Source organism: Marmota marmota, unplaced genomic scaffold (assembly GCF_001458135.2).
Source record: "Marmota marmota marmota unplaced genomic scaffold, marMar, whole genome shotgun sequence".
Taxonomy (NCBI): Eukaryota; Metazoa; Chordata; class Mammalia; order Rodentia; family Sciuridae; genus Marmota; species Marmota marmota.
Window position 1 is genome coordinate 87,438,741 of NW_026000026.1, and position 27,945 is coordinate 87,466,685.

At 37.5% G+C, this 27,945-nt stretch overlaps 1 long non-coding RNA gene across 1 annotated transcript in view; it reads left to right on the forward strand.

Annotated features, from left to right (window-relative positions):
- LOC125619132 overlaps positions 1-27,387 on the forward strand; it is a 91,513-nt gene extending 64,126 nt beyond the window's left edge. Inside the window, exons 2-3 of the long non-coding RNA XR_007350657.1 lie at positions 24,626-24,701; positions 26,265-27,387. This is a non-coding gene — a long non-coding RNA (uncharacterized LOC125619132). The remainder of the gene's footprint in view (positions 1-24,625; positions 24,702-26,264) is intronic.
- The last annotated feature ends 558 nt before the right edge of the window (positions 27,388-27,945 follow it).

Below are 27,945 nucleotides of genomic sequence, written 5' to 3' on the forward strand. Positions count from 1 at the left end.
TGCACCAATTTGCAGTCTAAAAATGTTTTTTAAAAAATTATTCTATGTTGAATTATCCTTGCATTCCAGTAATAAATCTTGAATACACATTGTAATCGTTTTAACATACTGTTGAGTTTGGTTTGCTTGTATGTTGTTGAGCATTTTAAAATCAATTGTCCTAAAGAATATTGGTTTGTACTTTCCTTGTAGTGCCTTTGTCTGGCTTTGGTATCAAGGTAATACTGTCCTTTTATAATGAGTTAGAAAGTATTCTCTACTTTGTAACTTTTGGAAAAAGTTGAGAAGGATTGGTATTAGCTCTTTTTCTAAATGTTTGGTAGAATTTATCAGTGAAGCTGTCAGGTTCAGGATTTTTCTTTGTTGGGAGATTTTTGATTATTGATTCAATTTTCTTCTAATTATAGGTTTACTCAAATTTTCAATGTCTTCGAGATTTAGTCTTGATAGACCTCGTGTTTCTAGGAATTTGTCCATTTAATCTACTTTATCCAATTTTGGGGTGTACAATTGTTCAGGGAACTCTCATAATCTTTTTCTATGTCTATAGAAATAAAATGTCAGTAGTAATATTCTTACTTTTATTCCTAATTTTAATAATTTGAATATGCTCTTTTTTTCTTAGCCCATTTAGTTAAAAACTTGTCTATTTTGTTGATCGTTTCAAAGAATCAACTTTTGTCCCTCAACTTTTTTGAGGTGCTAGCTCAAACTCTAGGCCTCGTGCATGTGAGGCAAGGGCTTCATCACTGAGCCATACCCCTAACTCCCGGGAACCAACTTGGCCGTGGGCCTAAGAGTAGGGAATGGGTAGGCACTACTATGCTAAGAGCTCAAACAGACCAAAATTAACCATGATTTTTGATCCAAATCTTATTCTGAAATTTGCTAACCTTTAATAGAATCCAGAGTTCCAAAAGTGTTACACCAGACAGATTCCACCAGAGCAACTGTCTAGGCATGGAGATAGATTCCTGATGATCCCTACTCTACCAGAATCCTGGTTGTTATTAGTTTTTTAACCATACATATTTGCAGTAAAGCAAACCCTTGTTTCATGAATATGTGTGCATATATTTCTCAATGACATAGAAGAGAAGTAGAATTTCTGGATTGATAAGTGTATGTGTGTATTTCTATATCCCTCTCTCTCTATATCTCCAAGTTGCTTCAAAGGTTGCTCTCATTTACACTTCAAACAAACATTGTATGAGAGTACATATGTCTCTTTCATTTTGTCAACATTTTATATTATTGATGTTTAAAATTTTGCCAATTAGATGGGAGAAAATGATCTATATTGTTTAAATTTGCATTTTTTTCATATGCTTGTTGGTCATATTTTCCCACTTCGATTTTATTTTTATATTTTGCTATTGTGGGAAGCCATTCTAAATTTTAGTGCGACAAAGGTTTTTCCAGGCCATTCCATCTGGGAGTGCAGATGGAGTCACTTTAACAGCAACACTCCATGCCAAGCACAATGCCTAGAACATAATCATAAATAATAGTTGACTGAAAAGAGGATCCAAATTTTACTGACTTCTGACACTGTCTACTTCTGTAGAATCTTTCACTTCATAAAAATTATCTTCCCTCAAGCATATATAAGCATATATAATGTTCTTAAGGTCCATTTCACTCATGGTTGCAAATATTCTTGTTGAGCTGACAGTGCCACAGGTCTGTGGATTGTCTTAACTTCTGGTGACCACACCACTACTTTGCTCTTCAACTCCAGGTCCTTTCTGCACCTCCACCAAACACATAGTCCCCCTCTGGTGTCTTTTCTGATCATTGGGACTGCCCCATTGGATGATCCATACAGCAGTCTGAGATAATACTTTAGAAGAGGAAGAATGACTTACTCCTTTTCATGTTTCTTTTGGTTAGAGGCCTCAAACCAGTGTCTCTTATATTCTAATTCTTTAAAAGTTTAGAGAAACAGTTTCTTTTTCAGTGTTTCACTACAACCTCAATCTTTCTCTCTCTCTCTCTTTGTGTCCGTCTTTTAAAGTCAAAAATTAAATGTCTTCACCCCCACCCCTTGGGATGAATCCTTTTTTTTTTTTTTTGCCCTCAGAATAACCTCAGCTCTGTGAAAATAAACCTTCATCGGGTCTGTTCTACCCATTCATCAAACAACTTCAGACAAGGCTGAATGCCAGCACTAGCCGGTGGTGGGATTTTAAGTCTTGCTGTCTCCCTGACTCTCTGCAACCCCGTGTTTTGTGTTGTCAGAAAGTGTAATTATTAATAAAAATAATTTCTTAATTTAGAGGCAAAAAGATTAGGACCAAGGCAATAATTTGGGAATATTTGCATAAGAAAAAGTTTTATAGCTATATTAAAAGAAGTTTTCCACCAGAAAGATTTCTCAATTTATTCAACAAACATGTATTTGATGCTTAGTACAACATGGAATTAGGCTGTGAACACAGAGCCATACCTTCCAGGGTTATATAGGGATGACAAAAAGGTTAAAAAGAGTATAGCAAAGCACAGCTTGTATTCTGATGATCTGGAAAATGTTCCAGGAGTCATAGGTGGGTGTGTCAAATCATAGAGGAGGTCAAGAAAACTCTCATTGTCAAAGTGATACTTCAGATAAAAGACTACTTTAAAAAAAATGTGAATAGTTGAGGTAAAACTTTAGCCAAATGAATTGATAGTAGCTCAAAAGAAAATGGACATGTAGCCTAGAACAAAACAAAACTACTTTCAATAAAGATGACGAGGACATTTTGCAAATGTATATGTTCATAAATTTTATAAATATTAGCATCAATGTTCTTTCATAATAGGAAATATTGTGATAACATGAAATTGAACAGACTCTGACAAGCCCTTAAAATCACATTGTACTTTGAAAGCAATTGGTCATGGTAGCAAAGAAGGAATCAGTGCCACTTGTTTGGCTTAGGAGTTGGCCCATGGCTTTGCATTCATATAGTCTGTCTTTAAATTTGTATATTCTATATCATTGTGTGTATATTTTATGTTTTCATAGAATATATGAGCTTTAAAGACAATAGAAACTGATTTAGATGAAGTCTTTCTGTCCTTAGCATCTTAATACATTATATTTTTAAATGAGATTTTCACAAGTAGAAGGTGAGAAGAAGGAAATTTCTAAGATATTTGTGATAGTTAATCTTGTTTTGAAGGTCAAGGGATAAATTATGCCATGTTTATCTGAATTTTAAGAAAACAACTTGAAATGTAAATTTTTCCTTCATTTTAATGTTCACAAATGAACCTAGAAGAAAGGAGGGTGGAGATGAGAAGTTAAAATGAGTGAAAATAATATTTATTGGAGAGATATGTATCTACAGACAATGCTTATTTATTGACATAAGATAAGTAAGGAACACATACTGCGTATTAGGCAGTGTGCTAGAGGGAGGGCATGAAAAGATTATTTTTTCTTTTTAAGGAATTTATAATCTATGTCAGGAGAGACAGACCAAAATGTGTAATTATAATGCCATACAAAATGTGTGTTAAGGAAATTTTAGGATGGGAATTATTTACCTAACTTTGGGGAGCCAAGGAAATTTTATATTAGTTTTTTATTTGCCTTAAAAAAAGGGCAGTTATAAAACCCAGGAAATAAAGAAAAACACAACAAAAGTAGAATGATGTCATATTAGTAATAATTTTTTAGAAAATCCATATGACTTAGTGTTTAATTCACTTGATCCTTTTCCTTTCAATGGCACAAAGATTGTGACCTTGGACATATGAAGAAAGAAATAGGAACCTAACACACTGCTAAACTTGATAGTGAACACTGTTTTATGTGTTATAACATTCCAAAATTTTTAATTGTTTTTCAGCTTTCACTAGTTAAATCCTCATCTTCAAGTTAAAGTAGAATGCTAAAATAATATAAATAATTTTGGTATAATTTATTATTTAGTCTTGATTAACTAAATGAAAACAATTAGATTAATGTAATTATCTCTGGAATGCAGGGCCCTTGGGGAAAGAGAAGGGGGACAATGAGATGAGGAAAATTTTTGAATATTTAAAACCTCTTCTATAGTATTTGATTTTTAAGTATGGTACATGTATTACTGTGATTTTATTTCTAAGAAAACATCATTAAAATACTGAAAATTTATCAAAATTGCTCAATGCAAAGAAACAATTGTTGAAAATCACCACCCTTAGCTGTAAGAAATCTACAGCTCTAATGGGTAGTTTCATTTCCCACTGTATGCCTCTGATAATACTGTGCACAGTACTCATGTATGGTGGGACACTTCTTGTGTCATGTGGTCCTGTGCATTTAGGATTTTAGAGTCACATTATACCCTTTGGTCCCCATTTCCTCCCCCCCACTTTCAACTTTAGGCAGGTAGAAGGGAAAGAATTGAAGAAACATGGTCCAGTAGCCGTTTGTCCAGAAGATAAATGGTTACGAGTACTTTTGCCACTAAATTATGCTAATCCAGTCTGTAATCCAATCACTATTTTCTAGATGACAGGGGACCCTAGTGCCAAAGGAACTGTAGTCAATTTTCTCCCTTCTCCCAATAGGTCAATTACTCTTTTTTTTTTTTTTTTTTCCTGAGGTTAAAGAATAACTTGGAACTTATGAGAGCTCTGAAATGCACACCACCCACAGGATCAGCCAAACTATTATCGCTCCATTAGAACTGGCTGAGATCATAATTACCTAAGAAATGTCATTCTTCAACTCCAGGTTCTTGGATGTCAGTGACTCCAGGCACCTCAGCTCATTCCACATTGAAGATTCATGTATCCTGCCCTTTATTTTCCCTCTGGATTTCTGTGATCCCACATGCTGAGGAATCCACACAGTTGGGCCTTAGAGTTAGTTCTGTGGAAGTGAAAACTCAACCATTTGGAACTAATATGTTTATTGTAGTATCCATAGGAAAGGTAGCATGAAAATTTCTTATTTTTAAAAAGCATGAAAACTCCTCACACTTTGATTCCTGAAATAACACTGTACACACAGGGAAAATTAGAAAGGACTAGGAGGTCTCTCATCACTTAGATGGTTACTGTGTATAGAAATCCAGGAATATAACACAAATATAAAACATTCCCTTTCTAACATTACTTAGGCTCAAAGTTGCAGGCACCATGAAATGTGAAATGAATATAAGGCAGAAAATCTCTCCCAAAATAACTGATTTTGAGGAGTTCCCCCCACCCTCTCTTTTTTTTTCCTGATTTCCTGCCACTTAACTTGCCCTGTTTGGAAGATCCTGATGTGTGTGTGTGTGTGTGTGTGTGTGTGTATGTAGGGGGCAGGTGTCTTGATTAACTTTGAAGTGTTCTTGCATAACCAATACCATTCTGACAGGAGGTGGCTCTAACATCCAGACCTCATTGTTGCAAAGGCTTTATCAGGTACTTCCCTTGGTCTCTGACACATTCAGAAAATTGCTATCAGTGATTTTTCATCCCTACGGGGATGTGGAAGACTGACAAAACACATTTGGAGTCAAGCCTGGTGAATAGATGGTTGGTACTAAATCTGGAAAACAGAATGTTTAGAGAAATGACAAAAAAAAAAGTCCTGAAACTTTCTTTTCTTTCTTTTTAGCAATGGGCATTTTGCAATAAATAGAATATATAACACCATAAGGTGACTAGCTATGAGACTTAAATTTGTTCTGTGTAGCAGCTAGAGAGAGGCAATCAGAGGCATGCCTCTGAGAAATTGCCAGGTGGGTGGCAATGTTATTTATACAGATGAATAACTTGGGAACTTCCACAATACTCTCTTCAGATAAATGGAGTATATTATCCCTGAGACTCAGCCTTCTGGCTCCTTCTCTCCAGTTCCCAACTCTCAAGTAATCACCCGGCCTTCACAGCAAATGTCATTAACCTGGGGAATGGAAAGAGGAAATTTGACCTACTTCAACATCTTAGATTCTCAGCTTGTTGGATATGCAGGCAGCAGAATTACAAAAAGTCCTGAGAAAGCCAGCAAACTATAGACACTACCTCTTGTTCATCCCTTCACTCCCCAAATAAAGTAGAATTCACTTATTTTCTGAGACATTTATGTATTCTGTAAGCAATTACTTGTAAAACTCTTTTTTTTAATGGAGTGATACAAAATTAGAATACTGCAATGAATCTCTTCTTTATAATATCAAAATTTTTTCTTTCAGAAAAGTACTTTCAAGAAAAAAAAGATATTAATATTTATTTTTTTATCCCAATTCCAAACCCTCAAAATCACATCCTACAAATTACTCTCTTTGTTTTCCAAAACATTTTATTTGCTTTGACAAGGTTTGTCTTCCTTATTAAGAATAGTTGTTACTGTAGAAATATTAACTCTGTGCTTGCTCTGCAATAGGGAGACAGATACAGAAACCAACAACAAAAAAGTGCTAACAAATCCCAGAGCTAGAGGAAGAAAACTCACTAAAGAAGTCACAGTAAAGAGAGGCATTATTTCTAACCTGCAGTCTGGACATTTCTGTTCAACCTTCACTTGAAGAACTATTTTGAGAGCTGGGGGAATAGTTTAGTGCTAGAGCACTTATCTAGCATATAGATATATATAGCCTCCCCCCGCCACACGTTTTCCCTGGTGCAAAATAACATCAGATTTTAGTACTTCAGAGTTTTGAATGAAAAGTTACGCTTCCAGATTTTTCATGTAAGGTTATGGAATGGCAATAATTTATAAAATACATTTTATCTATGTGGTATATTTTACTATAAGAGGGCCTAGCATAGATGGTAACAAGCAGAAATTTTAAGTCTGCATGAACTCACATGTTCATGAACTACTTCTTTCATGTCTGTTCATTCAGTGGGTATAGTTCAAGTATTTTCATGAAGGCTCTTTCTTCTAAATTGAGAATTATTGTAGGATAGTAAAGCATGCACTATCATACTTGTATATTTTCTCACCTTCTATTAAAATATTTGCTCCAAGGCTGGGTGCAGTGGTGCACGCCTGTAATTTCGGCAGCTTGGGAGGCTGAGGCAGGAGCATTGCGAGTTCAAATCCAGCCTCAGCAACAAAGAGGTGCTAAGCAACTCAGTGAGACCCTGTCTCTAAATCAAATACAAAATAGGGCTGGGGATGTGGCTCAGTGGCCTAGTGCCCCCGAGTTCAATACCTGGAACCCACCCCCCCCAAAAAAATGTGCTCCCAGAGATGAGCCTGAGAGTGATGCTGGAAATAGAAGTTTAATATTTTAGTTATGGGGTTGGTAGATTCTATGCTTTGGGGTGATTCCTCAGGTGCTATGATTCTAAACTGAATTATTTTCTTTTTGCACCAAAAGTTGATGAAGACCTTAAATATGACTTCAGACAAATTATTTATTTAGCGATTTTAAATTCCAAATAAATATTACTGATTTCTTTTTTATTATTTTTTATTAGTTCTTTTCAGTTACATGTTATGATAGAATCTATTTTGACATAATTATACAAATATGGAATATATCATATTCTAATTCAGATCCTTTTACCTCTCCTTCCCCTTCCCTGTCCCTACCCCCTGTTCCCTTCCCTCTTTTGATCTTTCTTTCATTTACCCTTAGTTATTTTTTAATTAATTTCTTGTGAGTGTACATGAAAGTGAGATTCACTGTGGTGTGTTCATCATATATGTACATAAGAAAGTTATATCAGATTCATTCCATTGTCTTTCCTATTCCATTCCCTCCCTTCCCTATACTCTATTTTGTACTGGTTTCAACAAATCCTGCAATGGTCAATTAAATTTTGGTGATGCTTTAAAATGTGTCCTTACATGGGTAAAGAAAAAAAAAATCTGAAATTCTCAGAAATTACTCAGAGAAATAACTCTCAGATACTTACTGCTCATGCCAGGCCTAACTTTTGATTATTAACAGTACTTTCTTTTGGGAAACAGGCTTGTGTATTTTTGTTTTTTGAAAGGCATTTTCTTTTACAGTTATTATGGACTTAAGTATCCCTCCTCTAAAAGGCAACAATTATAGATGGCTTCAGAGCCAATTTGTCATTACTTTCAATATTTCCAAATGTAAATGTGTCACTCTGTTGTGCTCTGGCTCCATTAACATTGCTGTACTATATTAAAGAATGTTTTCACATCTAGATCCCTGTACACTAAAAGGGAAATCTTGAAATAGACTCATGATATTAGTCACATAAATGCTAGCAAATAGTGTAGGTGTTTCCAATTAACTTGTCTTCCTTTTGCTGCTTTATGGAGAACAGATGAGAGACTCACACCTCACTTCAGTGAAAAGAGCCCTAGATGTGAAGCCAAAAGACTCAGGCCTGGGAACACTTTCCTGCTATGAGAACATAGGCAAGTTATTTAAACTCTTTGAGTTTGGGTTTTTTTTTTCCCCTCTCATTTAAAATGAGAACACTATCTGGTCTACTAATGTCAGACTGTTATGGGAATGAACTTGGGTACAAAATGAATAAAATGTATTGTCAAGCGTGGACCATTGTATGACTATTGGTGTGTATTAGTTACATATCTTTAATTACAAGCCATAGAAATGAACTGTGGCTAACTAAGGATAGCAGGAATGCATTGGAAGAATACCAGAGACTCAAAAACCTTCAAGGAGTCATGGAGATGTTGGGGATGTGACAAGAAATTATTCAACTTCAGAGGCAAAGAAGCAGGATATTCCAGACACTTCAGTGACAACAATTCATGAGGATAAAATGAGCCTCATTCATTTCTAGCCCCCTTTACTCTATTCTCAGCTTTAAATACTGGGTATCTGGTTGGATGAAATGGAGTCTTACACTGGTCCCTTGAGTAAGAAAGGGCATGCATGGTCCCTGAATTCTTTTCACCTAACTATGTCTGATGGGAAAGAGTACATTCTTGAAAGAAAAAGAATGGATGTTGGGCAATCCAAAAATCTACAGATATAAAGTTGGTATTCCTTACTTCCCTAGTTTGGGATATAAGATTTATATGTATTCAGTGACTCTGAGCCCCTGTACCTTGTGCCATGGTCTAAATGTTTATGCTTATATATTGAAAACCTAACATCCAAAGTGATGGTATTAGGAGGTGAGGCCTACGGGTGTGATTAGTCATGTGGGTGGGGCCTCATGAGCAGGATAGTGCCCTTATTAAGAAAACTTAACGTTGCTTCTTCCACAACCTGAGAACACAGTGAGATGACACCAATTATGAACTAGGAAGTGGGTTCTCAAACTGCTGGTACTTGATCTTGGACTTCTGAACTTCTAGAACTTGAGAAATAAATTTTGATTTTCGAAGCTACCTAGTTTATGGTATTCTGTTATATAACTGAAGAAACTAAGACAATATTTTGAAATCAACATGCCTATATCCTTGACTTGGGATTAAAACTTGCATATTCCAATATAATGAATCTGAGCCCTTGTTCCTCGTAAACAAGAGGATGCTGTGTTTTTCTTCCTGATGATCTGACAACTTCCTCACATAAGAGTAATTATGGCTCAGACCATACCTCAAGCAAAAGAGGGTGCCTAGGATCTGGCTCAAACTGCTGAGGAGTCCTTGTTTGGAACTGGTGTTGATACTGTTACCCATTGTGGCCCTGTTGAAATCTAGTTGCTTTGACTACTCTGTGTTGGCCTCCTTGGGCACTGCCTGAATTTGGGGATTGGCCAGAGATCCACTATAGATTGGAGGGCCTGTGTGCTGAGAAAACATGCTGTCTATCATTAAAAATCCTATCCTAAAATTAGGTTGGTTTTGTTTGTTTGTTTGTTTGTTTTTTGTTTTTTTCCTGAGTGCAGGGTGAAAGAGGGATCCTGCATCCCTTGTCCCTCAAATTCTTTAGGGCTTGGTCATGATGACGGTGACTAGAGGATTTCTTGTTAGTCATATGCTGTGCCTAGATCTCAGTAGAGGAAAGTAGGGAGTAGAGGAAGTCCCCTACTTTCAGTTTTAATGAACAGTCCCATGTGCTATCCTACTAAAAGTGATTTCTTTTTTTCCCCCCCTTTGGAGAGGACAATTTTTAAAATGTAATAACCTTTTAAAGTCTACTGCCTGGATGTTCTAATGACTCAGAGGTAAATACAAGAATGATGTATGCCAACTAATATGTCTACACCACTTCTTCAGATGAGAGAGTAATTTTGTTTTGAATAAAAAGTAAGTCAGAGGAAAATAGGGTACTCTTATGGGTTGGATATGAGGTGTCCCCCAAAGCTCGTGGGTGAGACAATGCAAGAATGTTCAGAAGTACAATCATTAGGTTATGAGAGTCTTAACCTCATTAGTGGATTAATCCACTATTGATTAACTGGGTAGTAACTGTAGGCAAGTGGGGTGTGATTGGACAAAGGAAGTCACCTGGGAGGGTGGAACTTTGGGGATTATATTTTGTCCCTGGTGAGCAGAGCTCTCTTTCTACTTCCTGGCTGTCATGTTCTGAGCTGCTTTCCTGTACCACACCCTTCCACCATGGTGTTCTGCCTCACCTTAGGTCCAGAGCTATGAGGTAGGCTGACCATGGACTGACTCTCTGAAACTGTGAGCCAAAATAAAGATTTCCTCCTTTAATTGTTCTTCTCAGTTCGTTTGGTCACAATTATGCAAAAGTTGACTAAAACAGGTACTTGAAGACTGAAATGCAGCTAGGAAAATAAGACTGGTCAGCTTGCTGAGGACAGAGCCACATGTACCTTGTTACATTCTCTGCTCCAACCTGAAGTCCTTCCATGTTTTTCCCCATAGAATTTGACTTTTCTATTTATTGTACAATGGAAAAATCTTATCCTTCCATGGCTCCCTATAGTTATCTGCGTTTGTAGACCAAATAAAAAAGAGGAGCGATAGTGCCAGAGAGACCATGGAAGGGCAGAGGAGAAAGAATGGTAAATTTGAAGTCAAAGTCTACAGAAAACTGGGGAAAAGTAAGTACGAAGAGTAGTTTCAAACTGCTGGGGCAAGGTCAAGAGAAATTCCTAGCAAAGAAATATACTTACATCCTCTTCCTCTTCCCATCTCAAGATAAGCTCCAGTAGCCTTTGAGTGGAGACAAAGTTGCCACAGGGAAGACTTGTTCCTTGTCCTCCTGGGCTGATCTCACACATCAAGTTGCTTGCACAGAGGATGAGAACTCTGTATTCAGAAGAGTCTTGTGGGACATGCAGAAAAGACCGGAAATAGGCTAGAGCTTCTAGTTCTTCATTTGCACTAGGTTAAGCTGTCCCATGTTAGGACTTTTAGTAAAGGTCAAGTGGTTTTCAGTTTGTGTGACAAAGAACAGTGTATGAGCTTGTGTCTTTACTCAAGTTTTCTTTTGACCAAAGAAATTCAGTGGATATAAACTCGAGAAATGATGATACCAGGCTTTTCCATAATGCATAACCATCAAGAATTATTTCCAAGGATGCCACAAATGGTTTGTTTGAAAAAAATTCCTCCCCAAATGTCAACTGGACCCGTGTTTGCTATGAAATCAGAACACATGAGAGTAATCAGATCTTCTGGGAAGATGATAGCTTGGAATTCTTACTTTCCAAAACATTTCACAATTTCATGTGCGGTTTTTCCTGAGAACTCTATATCCTCTGGTGTCTCTATCTGGTTATAAGTGCCTCCAGGCTATATTCTACAACTCAGTCGGCATGCTATCCAACACAAGTTATGTTCATTTATAATACATCTCAACTATTTGGCAGGAGCTTATCAATATGCTTTGGTTTATCAAACAGAAAGATTAACATCTAGTTTGTGCATTTGCTTTTTTTCTTGAACACAGATGTACTCCCTTCCCCAAGTCAAGACATCTTGTTCAAATATTTTTGCTCAGCTTTGGATGATGCTTTAGACGATACTTTCAGTGGGAAAGAGGACCTGTGAGATATTTTTGGTGAGATCTAATGAATCAAATAAAGAACAATGTACAGAAATACCTTGCAGTTTTTCAATACATGAAAAAATATGATCAGAGAATTAAAGGAAATAACTTGAAACACACTTGTTTTTTGTTTGTTAAAAATTTTTGGCAATCGCCACAATTGTTTACATGGGGAACATGAGTCAACCTAATTTAGCATGATGTCAGTGTGTTTTGGAATAAAAAAATGTGTGGCGAATATGATAAAATCATGCTCTGGCACTAGAATCAAATAATGTTAGAGCTGAGAGGGTATCCAACTCCATCCTCTCATTTAAGAAATGAGAAAATTGGGGCTTGTTGAAATGATTTGCCTAAGATCAAATAGCTAGTCATTTGTAGAGCTCAAATGAATCTGAGCTTATAATCTTCATCTATTCTTCTTTCTACCTTCTTACAGAGATGGGGACCTGTTTTCTCTGGTCTTTCTCCTCACCTTTAAGTTACTACTTTTAATACCTACTTCAAAGGGGGAGAAAAATATATCAGAATATATGTGAAAGATTGAAAATTAAAACTAAGGGTCTAAATGACTGCCCTCTCTCTACAACTTCTGCTTCTCCTCCATTAGCCTGGAAAAAAAAATAACTTCTCAGGAAAATAGGGACTATTCATGTTTTCTCTGAAATTTCCAACATGATTCTGTGACTGAATTTGGCCTGAATGAAAATCCATTTCTATAGAGGAAAATAGACCTTTGAGGAAGGGCAAAATTGGAGATCAGGCAGACGGCATTAAAATCTTCTAAAGGGGAAACAGAATCTCTTGGAAAAATATGCTTGAAGGAAATCATTTGTTTGTGTCCTGATGTATATAGAGGAGAGAACAATTTCTACAGGAGCTTTGATCATAACCAGTAGGATTTTTATTTATACAGTCAATAGCAGGTGTCAGAAAGACCTGGACTCAAACCTGGCTCTGTCTCATAAATGTGATTTTAAGCTGGAGTGTGAGTTTCTTTATCTAAAAGAGCAATAGTTGACCTCATCATGTTTCAGTAAGCTCACGGCATTTTTGTAAGTAAAGCAAGACTCCTGTGTAGTGGCAGAGTAGATTAAATATGAAATATGATGTCTTGTGACACCAGGAAGTAGAGTCTATTCCTTTACCTTGTTGCCTCTGAGCTGACCTGGGGACTGCCTTTGACTCTGAAAGTAGAAGAAGTGATCAGAAGTGATACTGTGTGTCTACTGCTTTTACACACACACACACACAACCCCCCTCCCCAAACAAATCCACCAATAGTTTAGACTATTGAAGGATGTCAAAAACAAATAAACAAGCAAACACAAAAAAACCAACAAAACAGGATCCGCCCCTCTAATAGGTTGGTGGGCAACCGGACACAAGAATGAAGTTTTTTTAGATCTTCCTGCCCAACCAAACCTCCAGTTCAATGCAGCTGTGTGTGACAGCCCAGGTGATAAAGTTAAATGTGCATGCATGGCCACACTCACACTTTTGTAGGGTGAACACATGCTGTCTTGGTGAGCTGAGTTTGTGAGGTGTCCCGATCCCATTTTACTTTGGATTTTCCCTAAGGTTGCTATTTGGGGCAGTCTGCTTCATTCTAAGATGGTATGTCTGTCACTTCCCCTGTCTACATAGTTGGGACACTGAGTATGATTTCTCCTAGCTGCATTGTGCCTCAACTTGTGGGGTATATAGAAGAATTTTGGCTCATTTGTGATTTCAGCCAGAGTTGCTGCCACTTATGGTTATAAAGCTTATAAAATAATGTACAAATATAAAATGTTATACAAAGTTGGGGTTTCTTTATCTAAGTCCCATAAAGACACCAAATTTGACAGATTTGAAGTTCAGCCCCAGCATAGGACAAATTTTTAATAAATGTGAGCAATTTTAGTATTAATAAGTACCAGATAATAGTAATTGACATAGTACTTTGTAAGTTATAAAGTAGACTCAACAACTTTATCTTAATCCTCATAATAACCCCACAGGGAAGTTGCTTTTTTCCATCTTATGAAAAATTAAGCCTAATGTTACCGACTTTTTAAAATCCTTTAAAAAAGTTAGAAACAGGCTCATACTGAGTTCTTTTGATGCCATTTAGTTTCTCTGTCCCTGCTTCCACATAAGTGGCATATAAATACATCACTGGTGATAGTGTATTAAAGCTTGGTATTAAATAGTAAGTCGATTATGGAATTGGATTTCAACTTTTCCTAGTTAGTTAATGTGATGTCTACCTTCCTAATGCCCTTGCTTTGAGATGACCAAGTTATCCTTGATTAATTTTTCCCCCATTGGAGAATGATGTGCTACATGTTCCCATAAAGGTGTGGCCCAAAAAGGACCTTTAGCAGCTGTCTTACTGCTGTACATTCTGTATTGGCTATTAGTCAACTTGAAGGCACAACGCAGCCAGAAAAACATATTCTCAGGACCAGGCTTCTAGTGGGAGTCATTGAAATGTTTTCTATAATAGACTAAGGTAGTTTTCTACCAGGGATGTGCAAATCAAAACCTCAAGAAAATATCATTTTGTGACCCTATAATGGCTGTACACCAAAGGACAGATAACAGCAAGTGTTGGCAAGATGTGAAAAAAATTAGAATCTTCTTGGAAATTTAGAATGATGCAGTCACTTTGAAAAACAGTCTGGAAGTTCCCCCAAAAGCTCAAAATAATGTTGGGAGGGGTGGGAAACATTCAGTGGTAGAGTACCTGCCTAGCATACATGAGGCCCTGAGTTAGATCCCTAGCACCACATGGGGAAAAAAATGCTAAAAATAGAATTTCCATATAGCCCAACAATTCCACCTTTAAGTATATACACAAGAAAATTGAAAATATGTGTTCATGTAAAATCTTGACATAAATTATTATATCAGCATTGTTCATAATAGCTAAAAAAAGAGGAAACAACTAAATACCCATCAAATCATGAATGGATAAGTAAAATGTGGTATATCCATACAATGGAATATTATTTGACCATAAAAAGGAATAAAATCTAATAAAACTAAATTTTTTTAAAGTTTTTAATTGTTGATAGATCTTTCTTTTATTTTATTTTTTAAATTTATATGTGGTGCTGAGAATTGAACCCAGTGCTTCACGCATGCCAGGCAAGTGCGCTACTGCTGAGCCCCAGCCCCATCCCCTAAAACTACAAAATTAATGGACTTGGAAAATATTGTACTAAGTGAAAGAAAGCAGACACCAAAAGCCTACACATTGTTTGATTCCATTTATAGGAAATGATTTGAGAAGACAAATTCTAGAGACAGAAAACAGCTTAGCAGCTGTCTAGGGCAGAAGGAGAACTGAATGGGAAGTGATGGGTAGCATTTCTTGTTGAGGTGGTGAAAACAATCTAGAATTGACTGTGCTGATGAATGTAAACCTCTGTGAAAATGCTGAAAGCCATTGAATTGTGCATATTACATAGATGAATTATATGTATATTTCAATAAGTTGATAAAATAAAGAAGGAGATTAGGGCATTGGTTCAATATCTTAGCATGCCAAAAATTGATCCAGTATGAATGGTACTAATAATTTGAAGGAGATAAATAAAAAGGGAGTGATCTACCTAAAATATAGAACATAGAATTTCAAGATAAAAACTCTCTTCATTATGAGCCAGGGAAGCTGTCACTGGGGTCTGGGGCATGACCTTGGTTCACCAAAGATGCTGTTCCTTCCTCTGGCTGCTCTAGATTGCTGTTGATTCCACTAAACACTCACCCTCATGCTCTTAATTCTTGCCCCCCAAACTGCAGAACTCTGTGGATAGAGGTGGTGCCGGTGAGAATCTTGTTAGCAGATTTCTCACTGTTTATTAAGAAACAGGTATTTAGGTCTCTGCATGGGCAGTAGAGAAAGTGGGTCAGAGAAAGGGGGAAAGAACATTAGTTCATTCAGATTGGCTAATATATCCAAGGCACTCTCCCAGGACCTCTGTCTACCTTCTAATTCTCACAGGCATCCAACCTAGTAGGTGTCATTATTTTCAATTTATAGAGTTGAACAAGTAATGCTGAAAGACAACCATGGTTCACCTACCCCACAAGGGGCAGCACCAGAGTAGAAAAGCAGGTCTCTTTCTCACCAAAGCCTGTGACTCTCCTGTCCATTAGTGTGATTCAAAATCCTTCATTCAGACAAACATGGGGATTTGACAAGTAAGAGTTTGGGGTCTGCAGAATTGAGAAAAGACAAAACACTACACCAAAATTAAAGTAGCACTGACTTGCCTTTAACAAGCTCTGATTTGACTGATCCTATTTATCTTTGGTTAAAGGAAGAAGGTTATGTCCTGCTGCCAGGAGGCAAGTACCTGAGGGAATCCTACTGACCATTAGAATCCGAGCTAGGCTTGCTGAGCACATCTGATTGTTCTTTGCAGATGGCCAAAGCACTGGCCCACATAGCTAGATGTACCCCAGCCTTTGAGCTGTCCCCTTGGCTGCTTTATGTAACAGGACTCCAGGCAGCTGCTCTGAGCTCGGAGGTCAGGCGAACTCAGACTGAGGACATAAGGACACCTGCCTCTTGCATGCGAAGATGGAACAAATGACAACATTTGTTGCCTTGAATCTGAGCAGCCCGGGCAGCATGTGTGAGTGCCTCACAAGCTCTGTTTTCTTCATGAGCATGGGTCCCTCTTTTCATATCTGGAGCAGGGAACAGATGTTTCATCAAAAGACACATTTAAAATAAAGATAATTATGCAGTAAGAGGCTTAATTACATCAGCTGATTCAGGTCCACTTAATTGCCTGACAGCCCGAGTGCCTCCCACTTATTTGCAGCAGAGGCTCTTGTGTTTTGCTGGTTTATCAAATCCTTTGATGGCTCAAGGAAGATGTTATTGACTTAGCAATTCAGAAAATATCAATTCCTTATATACAGCTGGTGGAGGAAAATGTAAATATTTTTAACAAGCAATAAAGAGTCATCATTTTCCTGGAGGTGGCTTATGGTGTCCTATAAATGATTAATAACTGGAATGACTTAGAGAGGTAAGCCTGAACTCAATATTTCATCTTTAGTTGTCTCTTGGTCATATTTGCAACCTTTCTGTCATATTAAAATTCCGGGGAGAAAGTGATTTGCTAATTTAAAGAGGCCATTTGGATCATGTGACAATAAGGCAATTGACCAAAAAAAAAAAAAAAGGCAATTTTATGGTGTTATTTCCATGTCTCTTAACTTTAAAGGCATAGATGAGTTCTGTTTCAGACTGATGTCCTATCTCCTTCCCCTCTCTGCCCCATACAGCACAAGCCTTTTTGAAGTAATAGTTTTTGCTCACTGCCTCAATTTCCTTTAGCAATTCATTTTTGCCGTCAAACCTTGCAACCTGACTCCTGTTTACACCAATGTTCTGGAGAGAGAGAGAGAGAGAGAGAGAGAGAGAGAGAGAGAGAGAGCTAAATTCTGCTTCTTTCCAATCTTTATTCTGCAGTCTGCAGCATTCAACTCTTCTACCAGGGCTTCCAGGATATTGCACCCTAAGGGATTTACCTCTGAGTCAGTAGGATTCTATCTGGAAGCAGATGGCACATTCACATTGAGTAATTGAAAAGGGCATAATGAAGGGACAAAGATGGGGCAAGACTCCTGTGTTTATTGCAGCACTGTTCACAATAGACATGCTATGGAATCAAGCTAGGTGCCAATGAATGGATGAATGGCTAAAGAAAATGTGGCACGTGTATATAATGGAATACTATTCAGCTACAAAAAAATGGAACCTTTTCATTTGCCACAATATGGATGAACCTGGAAGATATTATGTTAAGTGAAATAAATCCGGCATAGAAGGACAAAACCCCCATGTTCTTACTCATAAGTAGAAACTAAAAAGGTTGATCTTGTAGAAAAAATGAGTATCATAGTGGTTTTGAAAACCTGGAAGAGGTTTGGGGGAGAGAAGATAGTCAATGGGTACGGTGATGCAGTTGGATAGAAGAAATGATTTCTAATGTTCCATAGCACAGTAGCCTAACTATGATATACAACAATTAACTGCATGGTTCAAAATAGCTGATAAGATTTTAAATGTTCCCAGCATAAAGAAATGATAAATGTCTGAAGTGATAAATATGCCAATTATTCTGATCTGATCATTACATAATGTATAGATGTATGTATATATTGAAATACTATACAGTATCCCATATATATGTGCAATTATTATTAAGTTAAAAAATTAAAAAATAGAAAAGAAAAAGATAGGGCAGGGTATGGGAAGTTAGCAAAGGAAGGGGCAGAACTCTGGAACTACAGATAGGAGGCGACCACCCTTAGAGACTTCTTCCCACTGCTGTAAGGGGCAGGGTGCCTGACACCTTGAAGAGCTGTGGACTTCAGCGAGAGATGCGGTCATCCTGGGGAAACTCAGTAGAGATGGACCCAGTGGAATAATTCCCCTACCTTCACTCTCTGCCCAACCCTGACCTCAACCAGTGCTTACCCCTGGTCAAATTACACCCAATGCCAGAGGACAAGGGTCTTAGCCTCACCTGTTGGAACTTCTTCTATCACCATCTCTGAAAGTATACTCTTCCAGAAGGCTCTGCTGCCCCCGCTTCTCCTTGTCCTGGACCATCTTACCTAATCCTTAGCTTCAAATATCACCTCTCTATTGAGGATATCCAAGTCCTTATATTTAAGTCTTTCTTCCCTGAGCTCCATTTGGTGGGTGTTTTCATGTTAAAGGACTAGTTGATTCCTTCAATTTAGAATAATCAACTGAAAATCATCCTTCCTTGCATTCAGCACCCTATGAATTCATCTCATGGTTTAATGTTCTTCTTCCACATACTGAAGGTAGAATCATCTTAATTTCCTTACTTACATCCAGACCATTGCCTACTAAGCTTGGTAGATTCCATCTCTCAGTTCTCTGCAGTCTTTCTTCCTCCTCCTCCAGCATCATGGGTAAGGCTCTAGGTCATACTCACATGTTTTTCTTGGGTGTGTTCCTCTAAAATAACCTCCTAACTTCTACTCTTTAACTTTAAAATTGTGTCCTTCACATTGCTTCTGAAATCATATTTTTTAAGAAGTTTACATTTTACCTAACTCTTAGGTGGAAGCTTTCTTAACATTACCCAAAGAACACATCTAATAGCTTAGGATGGTTTTCATAGCTCTCTCCATCATATCCCAACCTTGCCTTCTATCCCCATAACTTAGTATATATTCTGTTAAGTAATTCATACTTTATACCTCTCCTGCTTTGATCAGGGCAGATCCTCTGTATTTGCTATTTCTTTAATTAAGATAGACAAAAAACAAACACAAATGAGGGAAGTGGTCCATGAAACACACGGAGGAGTAGAACAGATTTGTAGGGATTGGAGAGAACATACAGGTGTAAGTTTTTATTCAGGTCCTGTGGATTGTTTTCATGTGGGAATGAAGAACCTTTGTTTTCACATCTTCATTTTAGAAGAGATCCTGAAAATTTGAATATTTATATGAAGCTTTCATGAGTGTATCTTTAAGCCACAAAGAATCATGGGAGATTATCATTTGTATTAGAGTCTGACAGTTCAGCCCAAGAAAACCCTCAATACACATATCATGCATTCCTTGAAGAGAATAAGTTTTACTTTCCATGAGATATACAAGGTTCCAGATCTAGCTGCCTATTTTTCAGTGAGTATCAATGACTACGTTCCATGGATAGATGTCTTTATCTCTCTCTCTCTCTCCATGTTTTTATATATCATCACCATCACCACCCTGTTATATTACATCAGGTAGCACTGTGATTTTATATATATCACATTCTGAGTGATATCAACCATGCCTGTTAAAAGTTACAGGATAGTCATGTTTCTCTCTCTCTCTCTCTCTCTCTCTCTCTCTCTCTCTCTCTCTCTCTCACACACACACACACACACACACACACCCATCACAACACATTCCTGCTTCCTGAGGGATTTTGGGGAGTCCATCATTTTCCCCGAACTATCATGATAAAATCACCTACCCATGGAGACCCAAGGCTTCTGAAGTGGTGGAGTGATGGGAGGTTTGCTGCTTCAGTAGGGTGACACTGAGTGCAGGGCTGACCCCAGATTCCTAGCCACAAGATAGTCAAGTTTGACAGCTTTATCAGTCTGGATTGTTGGTGCTATAGACTTTTGTATACATTCTCCTCTGATTCTCCCCATTCTGCATTCTCCCATGATTATCTGAGTAGAATGGTTTAATACCTTGACTCGAGCCTTGGGAAAAGGTCTCAGGAAAGTTCATGATAAGTTTTTCAGAAGATTAGAATCCTTCCACTTCTTGGCATTCTGCAAGGCTAGAGTTTTGCCCAAACTCACAGAATAGTAACTAGTTACTGCATTGGATGGATGTGCACATACATATTTCTGCTTTCAAGGTCTCTTGTGTGTACTTGAAAACTGGATGTATTACCACATAGGGGCAAAAGTGCCAGTGCTGTGGTCAGGCCAGGGGCTTGGTGCTGTCCAGTCTGTGGGATGGCAAGCATCCTGAAACAGTAACCGTGGCCACTGGTGGAGAGAGTCTCTTACTTCTACTTTTATCATCCTCTCAACATTCTTGTGCCAGACTTCATTTTAGATTTCTCGTCCTCTGGCTCCTGTAGTCCTGATGGTGCATGTGCTTTTTAACAAGCTGTGCTCTATGTCTTGAACTTCACCTTCCCTCCTTCATAATGACTTCCACAACCCTCCTCACAAAGGAAGATTTTCATCTCTTTGCAGTACTGATCTTCCTAATTTCAGTCACTTGCTCCAAGTTCATACCCAGATCATGAGAGCACTGATCAAATGCCTTCATTCCACAAACATGTTCATCTCCTGCTTCAGAATGAGAGCTGGAAGGAGCAACTTACCTGGCCCCACAGGATTCTCTGTTCCCACTCACAGTACAAATCATGACTTCTCTAGACACTGTGCAGAACAACTGGGTCATCTACCCTTATAACCATTGTGGTATCTAATTCTCCTTCATGTCAGGTGGTTGGCACTTCCTGTAGAAGTTACAGAGTGTTCAGAAGGACTTAATAGACATATTCTCATAATTCTAAAAATATGTAAAACATAAATTCCTGTCACTGAACCTCAGGAGAGATCATTTGAATAAGATATGGCATCTGAGTTTGTTCTCAAGAAGTATATGCCTGTGCTCACAACTCTAGGATTAGTCCCTGGTGCCTAATCTTTCCTTTTAAGTTTGTCTTTCATGAATGGCCTTCTAAGCCCTTATATTCCAGATCTCAGCTCCAAGGATCTGTGAATTATTTGACTCCAACTTAGACTGTATAAATACAACCAACTGTGCATTCTACCACACAATCGGGACATGGGACAGCCAGTGGCGAACAGCACAGCCTGTTCCAGGCTGCTCCCTGCTTACTCTCAGGACATGGTCCCTGCCTTCCCTTCCCACAGAACCCTCATCAAGTGACCTTACTCCCCACCTACCTAACACGAGACCTCAACCCTAGAAAGCCCTACATCCCCTCTTTATCCATTGAAATCCTTTCCATGGTTCATGGCCTAATTCAAATGACCACTTGCTTTAGTGAAGTTTTCCTGGTCACCCAGACAGATTAATGGATTCTTCTTCTGAGGTCTCTTAGGCATCTGTAGCAGGGAGGGATATGATAGGAGTCCAATTATATAAGGACTTCACAGTGTAACAGATCTTGTGACAATCAGAAATCTTGTGTAGTGTGCCTACATTGTGATTTAGTGTTTTTAACTCCATTTACAGGTTAGTAAAATAAAGCCCTAAGAAGAATATGTTATAGCTTGCTTAAGATCATGTAGATATCAAGTGGCAGAACCAGAATTCATATGTGAATCTCTTTTGGATGAAAAATGTGTTTCCCTCTATAACATCTTGTCTCTCCATTTATTCCATGGGTTTGTGTTGTGGCCTCAGTTGTTTACATCAGTGTTGCAAACTCAATTGCTTCAGGAGTTAAATGGGTAACATAGCTTTGGGAAGTTGTCAGATGTAAGTTCCCAGAACATTAACTGGAAAAGTCATGACATAAAACATTCTAATTACAAAACTCAACAAAGCTGTGTACCAAATTTGCCTACAAGCTACAAGATTGTATCCATTAAATCCTAGATTCTATGATGAAAGTGTAAGATCTTCAGGGCCAGGCCTGCAAACTACTTATCTTAAAAAACTCAATGGGGTCTGGATAAGGCTTCTTCAGAAAGTAAAGATATCCAATGGATGTCCATTCAATAGAATTAAGAAAGTAAAAGCATATCTTTCATCTTCAAATTGATAGTCATTTTGTTTCTGTAGAATATCTATCTACCCCTTAACAAGGTAATTTAGAACTATTAAAATGGTCTGATTATCTGCTCCCCCCCAACACCCAAATATACACATTTTTCTTTATCTAGAATTTGGAAATGAGAGAAGGGACACCAAGGCCAGAAATTAATTTAATTCCTTGTCATTGGCCTTAAAAATCACAAAACAGACATTTGGTTTCCCAGTGCCCCTTAAGATGTGGCCTGCTCAATAGGACAGTGTGGTTTTACCACTGAGGTACATTTTGTTTATTACCCACAAGCTCTGCTTTAAATGAGGGCATTACATGGTGGAGGCTTGAATGAGACTCAGGTGTGCCTGGTAAGTGCACCCGTGGGAACAATGGCTCTGGCCAGTTCCTTGTTCTAGAGGTTACCCATCCTCACTAGCCAATACATCAATCTAATTGGCCTCCAGGAGAAATCCTGGTATGTGGTTTTCAAAATACAGAAAATGAAAGAGAATTGCTTCAAGGAAGCCAAGATACAGAAACACTGTCAATTACTGTTGGTTTTCTGACAAGGAAGATTTATAGGTAATCTTATTTTATAAAAATTATAAAGCCTCCAAGCTAAAACTAAGTACCTGGACCCAAACCAGAGGATGAAAAGATTATGTCATCATTCCAGAATGTGTCTGCCTTCATGTTCTATTATTGTAGATTTTGTGTGCTTTAACACATATTAATTTTCTCTGTATGAAGTTTAAACGTGCCCCTAAAATAGCAGGCCCTAGTTTAGTCAGAGTTACCAAATGTATTATAAAGTAGGAGCAGGATTTCTTAAAGTCATTAAAGGTAATGACTTTAAACAAATGCTCATAGTTAGAGTCATTTCGAGCAAATGGTCACGAATTTCAGAAACTTTCCCAATAAACTTTACTGTTTCAAAATCATTTACTATCATCCTATGGTTTCATTAACTACTCTTTTAAAGTCAGTCACAAAGATTTTTTTTTTTATTTGTGATTGGAAATCTTAAAACTGCTTTCCCTACATTTAAGTGAAATTAGCACATTCTTTGAATTAAGTTTTGTGATAGTTTGTCTAGATTTCTTCAAATAATCTTAATTTTAAACAAATACAGTCTCTACTAATATAATATACAGGACAACCTAAGTCTCCAACAATTACTACCTAGTTTAATATTCCTGTTTTTTTTTTTTTTTTTTTTTAGCTTGCACATTGGGATTTCTCAATAAATCAGAGACTTGTCTTTAAGTTTTTATCAGCAATATTTGAGATGCATTGAGGTTTCTATTGATCTTTGGAAATTTTGGAGGAGGGAGGGTACTGAGGATTTAACCCAGGAGTGCTTTACCAAGAGTACCCAGTCCTTTCTATCTTTATTTTGAAACAAGGTCTTGTTAAGTTGCATACTCTTGCTAAATTTTGGAAGCTGATTTTGAACCTGTGGTCCTCCTATCTCAGCCTCTTGAATTGCTTCATTTATAGGTGTGAGCCATCATTCCTGGATGATCTTTGGAGTTTGATCCCCTTTCACCTCATTTCCTGATCCTAACATACACCTCTCCCTACTTTATTCTATCATTACAGTTATATCACATTTGGGGGGGGGGTCACCAACGATTGAACTCAGGGGCACTCGACCACTGAGCCATGTCTCCTATTATTTTATTTTATTTTATTTTTTTTAGAGATAGACAGGGTCTCACTGAATTAGTTGCTTAGGGTCTTGATAAATTGCTAAGGCTGGCTTTGAACTTTCGATCCTCCTTCCTCTGCCTCCTGAGCTGCTGGGATTATAGGCAAGTGCCATTATACCCAACTATATCATATTTCTGGTTGCTAATATTCAGTGTTTATGTTATTATGACCATGTGTAAGTAGGCAATTATGTAAATATGATCACATACACCATGAAGTCTATATATTATATTTAATATATTTGAAATCCTTTTTATTTTCCCCAAAGCTAAGAATTTGATTATTTTAAGCTGGACATATACTCCCCAGATCATTTCTTCCCACTTCACATAATTATATTACTCACCTGACTCCTAAAGGAATTATTTTCCATGATCCTATATTACATACTAGTACTTTCTGAAGAAATTTTAAAATTCCTTTCAATCTGGTCTAATATATCAATTTATCAGTTTTTATTTGTTTTTATCTTAGACATTTCCTCTCTGAAATCTTTCATCCTCCTTGTCTGATGTGTGCTTCTTGTTCTCTAGCTGTTGTCTTGGAATTTTGCTCTAGGAGATGGTAGATTACAAAATGCCCAATATCCTGAATCTATAGCCTTTGCAATAAGACTTTGTAGTTCTTCTTAGCAAACTGAAAATTTTGAATGCCTTCTCTTGAATCACAGCTGGTGTTGTTATTTACTTTGTCCAATAGAATGTAGTGGAAATGACATTGTTTGACTTCCTTTGAGAACTCTCTCTCTTTCTCTCTCTCCCTCTCCCTCTTTCTCTCAAAGATGACCCACCCTGACTGAGGCAGCCCCAAAGCTGACTGCAGACACATGTACCGATCCAAAATGAGAAGAACTCAAGGTGAGTCTCTTCTTTCAACATGCCAACCTACAGGATCTGGAACTAAATAAATGGCTGCTACTCTAAACTGCTATGTTTTGGAGTGATGGTGCAAAATCTAATGTAACTAGTTCCAAGAGAATATGCCAGTGGGTAAAGAAAAAATGGCATCTTGACGATGGGATCATAATATTGGTCCTCATTAGGCCCTGGGGGCAGAGGATTCTTAAGTACTGCAGCAGTTTTCATTAAAAAATATGTTTAAGCCTGGCATGGTGGCATATGCCTGTAATTCCAGCTACCTGGGAACCTGAGGTGGGAGGATCCCGAGTTCAAAGCCAGCCTCAGCAAAAGCAAGGTGCTCAGCAACTCAGTGAGATCCTGTCTCTAAATAAAATATAAAATAGGGCTGGGGATGTTGCTCAGTGGTTAAGCACCCCTGAGTTCAATCTCAGATAGCCCCCCCCCCAGATGATTAAGAGTTAAAAAAATGTTTAAGGGTATTCATGCATCATAAAACTTACCCCTTTAAATTTAGTGTAGAATCTGGTGTATTTTAATATATCCATAAGATTATGCAAGCATTACCACTAATTTCAAAGCACTTTTATCATTTCTAAACTCTGTATATATTAACAATCACTCTCCATGCCCCTCCATCCCATCCCTGTAGGAAGCACTAATCCATTTTCTGTCTCTATGGATTTGATTATTCTGAGTATTTCATATGAATTAAATCACATAACATGTGGTCTTTGATGTTTGGCTTCTTTCAGGTAGCATTTAGTTTTAGCTTTTACATTTGGATCTTTGATTCATTTTAGTTAACTTTTACATATGGTGTGAGGTAGAGGGTCCAACTAGCTGAATATACTCAACGCATAGGTACAATTTTTCCCTAGTCACTTCTAATACAAGAGGCAGAGGTTGCAACAGAAGCTGACAAAGGCTTTCTCCAAGACACTGTGCAATCTGCATTGCCACAGAGGGCTAACCTGCAGGCAGAGTCTGAGTTCCAGGAACTAAAAATATGTAAACTCGGTAGTTAAATATATTGGATGGAAAATGTGTGCAGCTCAAAGAACAGCTACTGACTGGGTTTCCATCATTTCACATTTCTAAGCTTTGCAACAAGGCTGCAATATCTCAAATGCCACTCTGAGAAATGAGACAGCAAGTTAAGAGAGATCACCCACAGAAATGGTGAATGAATGCAGCCAATATTAATATGTTGCTGGGAGACTTCACCCAGTTGATGTTAAGTTCATAGCTTGTGTATTCCAGAAAATAAGCATCAACTTGGTAGTGATGCTGAACCAAGGATTTTTCCATCTATTCTCTTCCCTTCAGACATAATTGATTCTTTTCTGGATGGGCTCTGGCAACCCTTAGAATTAGGTTTTCTGAATTTACTTTTCCTGCAGTAATTATACCCAAATCTGGAGTTTGTCTTATTTTCTCAATTTAGTGGTTGTGGCGCCAGGGCTGGAGTAATCTTATGTGTTATAATGAATTGTTCAGGATCTTAGGAAATGGATGCATATAGAAAACTAGCACTGAACTAATACTGTTCTTGATGTACAGAAGGAACTACATCCATCCCAAGGAGAGACAACCCAGAATGAAGCTACTGATGGAACCTTAGTGTTACTGAGGCATCAGGAAATTCCTTTTGGAAACATGAAAAAAAAAAAAAAAACCCTCAATTAGGAAGGATGGATTTTGAACTTTGAGAATTCCTGACTACAGATCTTGAACTGGGTAGGACAAGAAAAACTGATCTTTAACTTTCATGCCTTGGACTTTAACTTGCAAAGGGCAAAATTTTATTTGCACTTATATTTGGTATGTTATGTCTTTGAATTTTAATATGATAATGGGGGTGTATTTTTATTAAAATTTGAACAAGTTCTGCATTGTTGACATTTTATTATTGAATATCTGTATGCATTTTATGGGATATTTTAATGCTGCCACTTAATCTCATTGCTGAAGCTCTCATATATTCTGTTAAAAAACACCTCTGGACATTATTTAGGGTGGGATATTGGGTAGTGAATGGATTTTCAGCTTTGGATGCAGAGGGTCCCTGAACTTATTTTAGTTACTTCATTACTCAAACTCATTTTAGAGCATTCCAGTGGGGGAAAAACTTCTATTTCTCTTTAATTGTCTCAGGAGTATAGCTGAAGCAGTGGTATTGTGGGAATGATGTCATGAAGAGCTGTCCTGATGTACCCCCATGCTCACCTGCTCCCCTCCATCCCCAAGTGACCATATACTTCATGGTTAAGTACAACGCATTGCAAAAAAAAAAAAAAAATCATAGGAAATTTTATGCAGAAAAACTTCTATTCCAAGTGTTTCTGTCCATGTAAAGGGATTTCATCACAGTAACTTTCTACCCCTTCTCCACTTTTGCTCACTCCACAGAGGAGGATGGAGACTTCTCACTGCATGGTGTTTGCTTTCTCAAAAGCAGCATCCAAATAGCAGGCATTCTAAGAATCTTGGGCAGAAACTGCAAGGTGTATGATAAAGTAGCCTCAGAGGCTCCAGAATGGCATGCCTGATGTACTCTGCTCATTAAACGAGCCTCAAAAGCCAGCCTAGGTTCAAAGAGAGGGGAATTGGATTGCAGCTTTTGATGTGAGGAGCAGCATGCTTGTCCAGGCAGGTAGGAATGGATGGCAGCCTTCTCTGGAGATTACCCACCACATGCTTATACCTTCTGCCATGATTTTACTTTCAACTAATCTGAGCTTCATAACAATGATATTTCTTTATAAGCAGCATAAATTTGTCTTGGTTGTTTAATCCAACCTAATAATTTCTGTCTTTTAATAGGTATGTTTAGTTCATTTACATCTAATGTAATTATTGATAGAGTTGCCTCTAAGTCTCCCATGTTGATGTTTGTTTTATATTTAATCCATTTGTTCTTTATTCTACTCTTCCTCCTTCTTGTCTTCTCTCAAGTGAATTGCATTTGTGTTTGTGTTCTGTTTTGTCTTATGTATTATCTTTATGATTCTTTGTGTTAGATTTGTCTTACATAATTGTTTTAGAGTTTATGGGATGAACTATTAAAATGTTATCTATTTCAAGGAACCATGTAAGAACCTTAAAACAGAATAATTCCTTCTATACTCCTTACACTTTGAATCCTTGTCATTTTAGATTTTACTACTATATATATTACAAATACCATATTCATTGCTAGTCTTTGCTGTAGATAAGCGTTTTTAAAAAAATCATATATTTA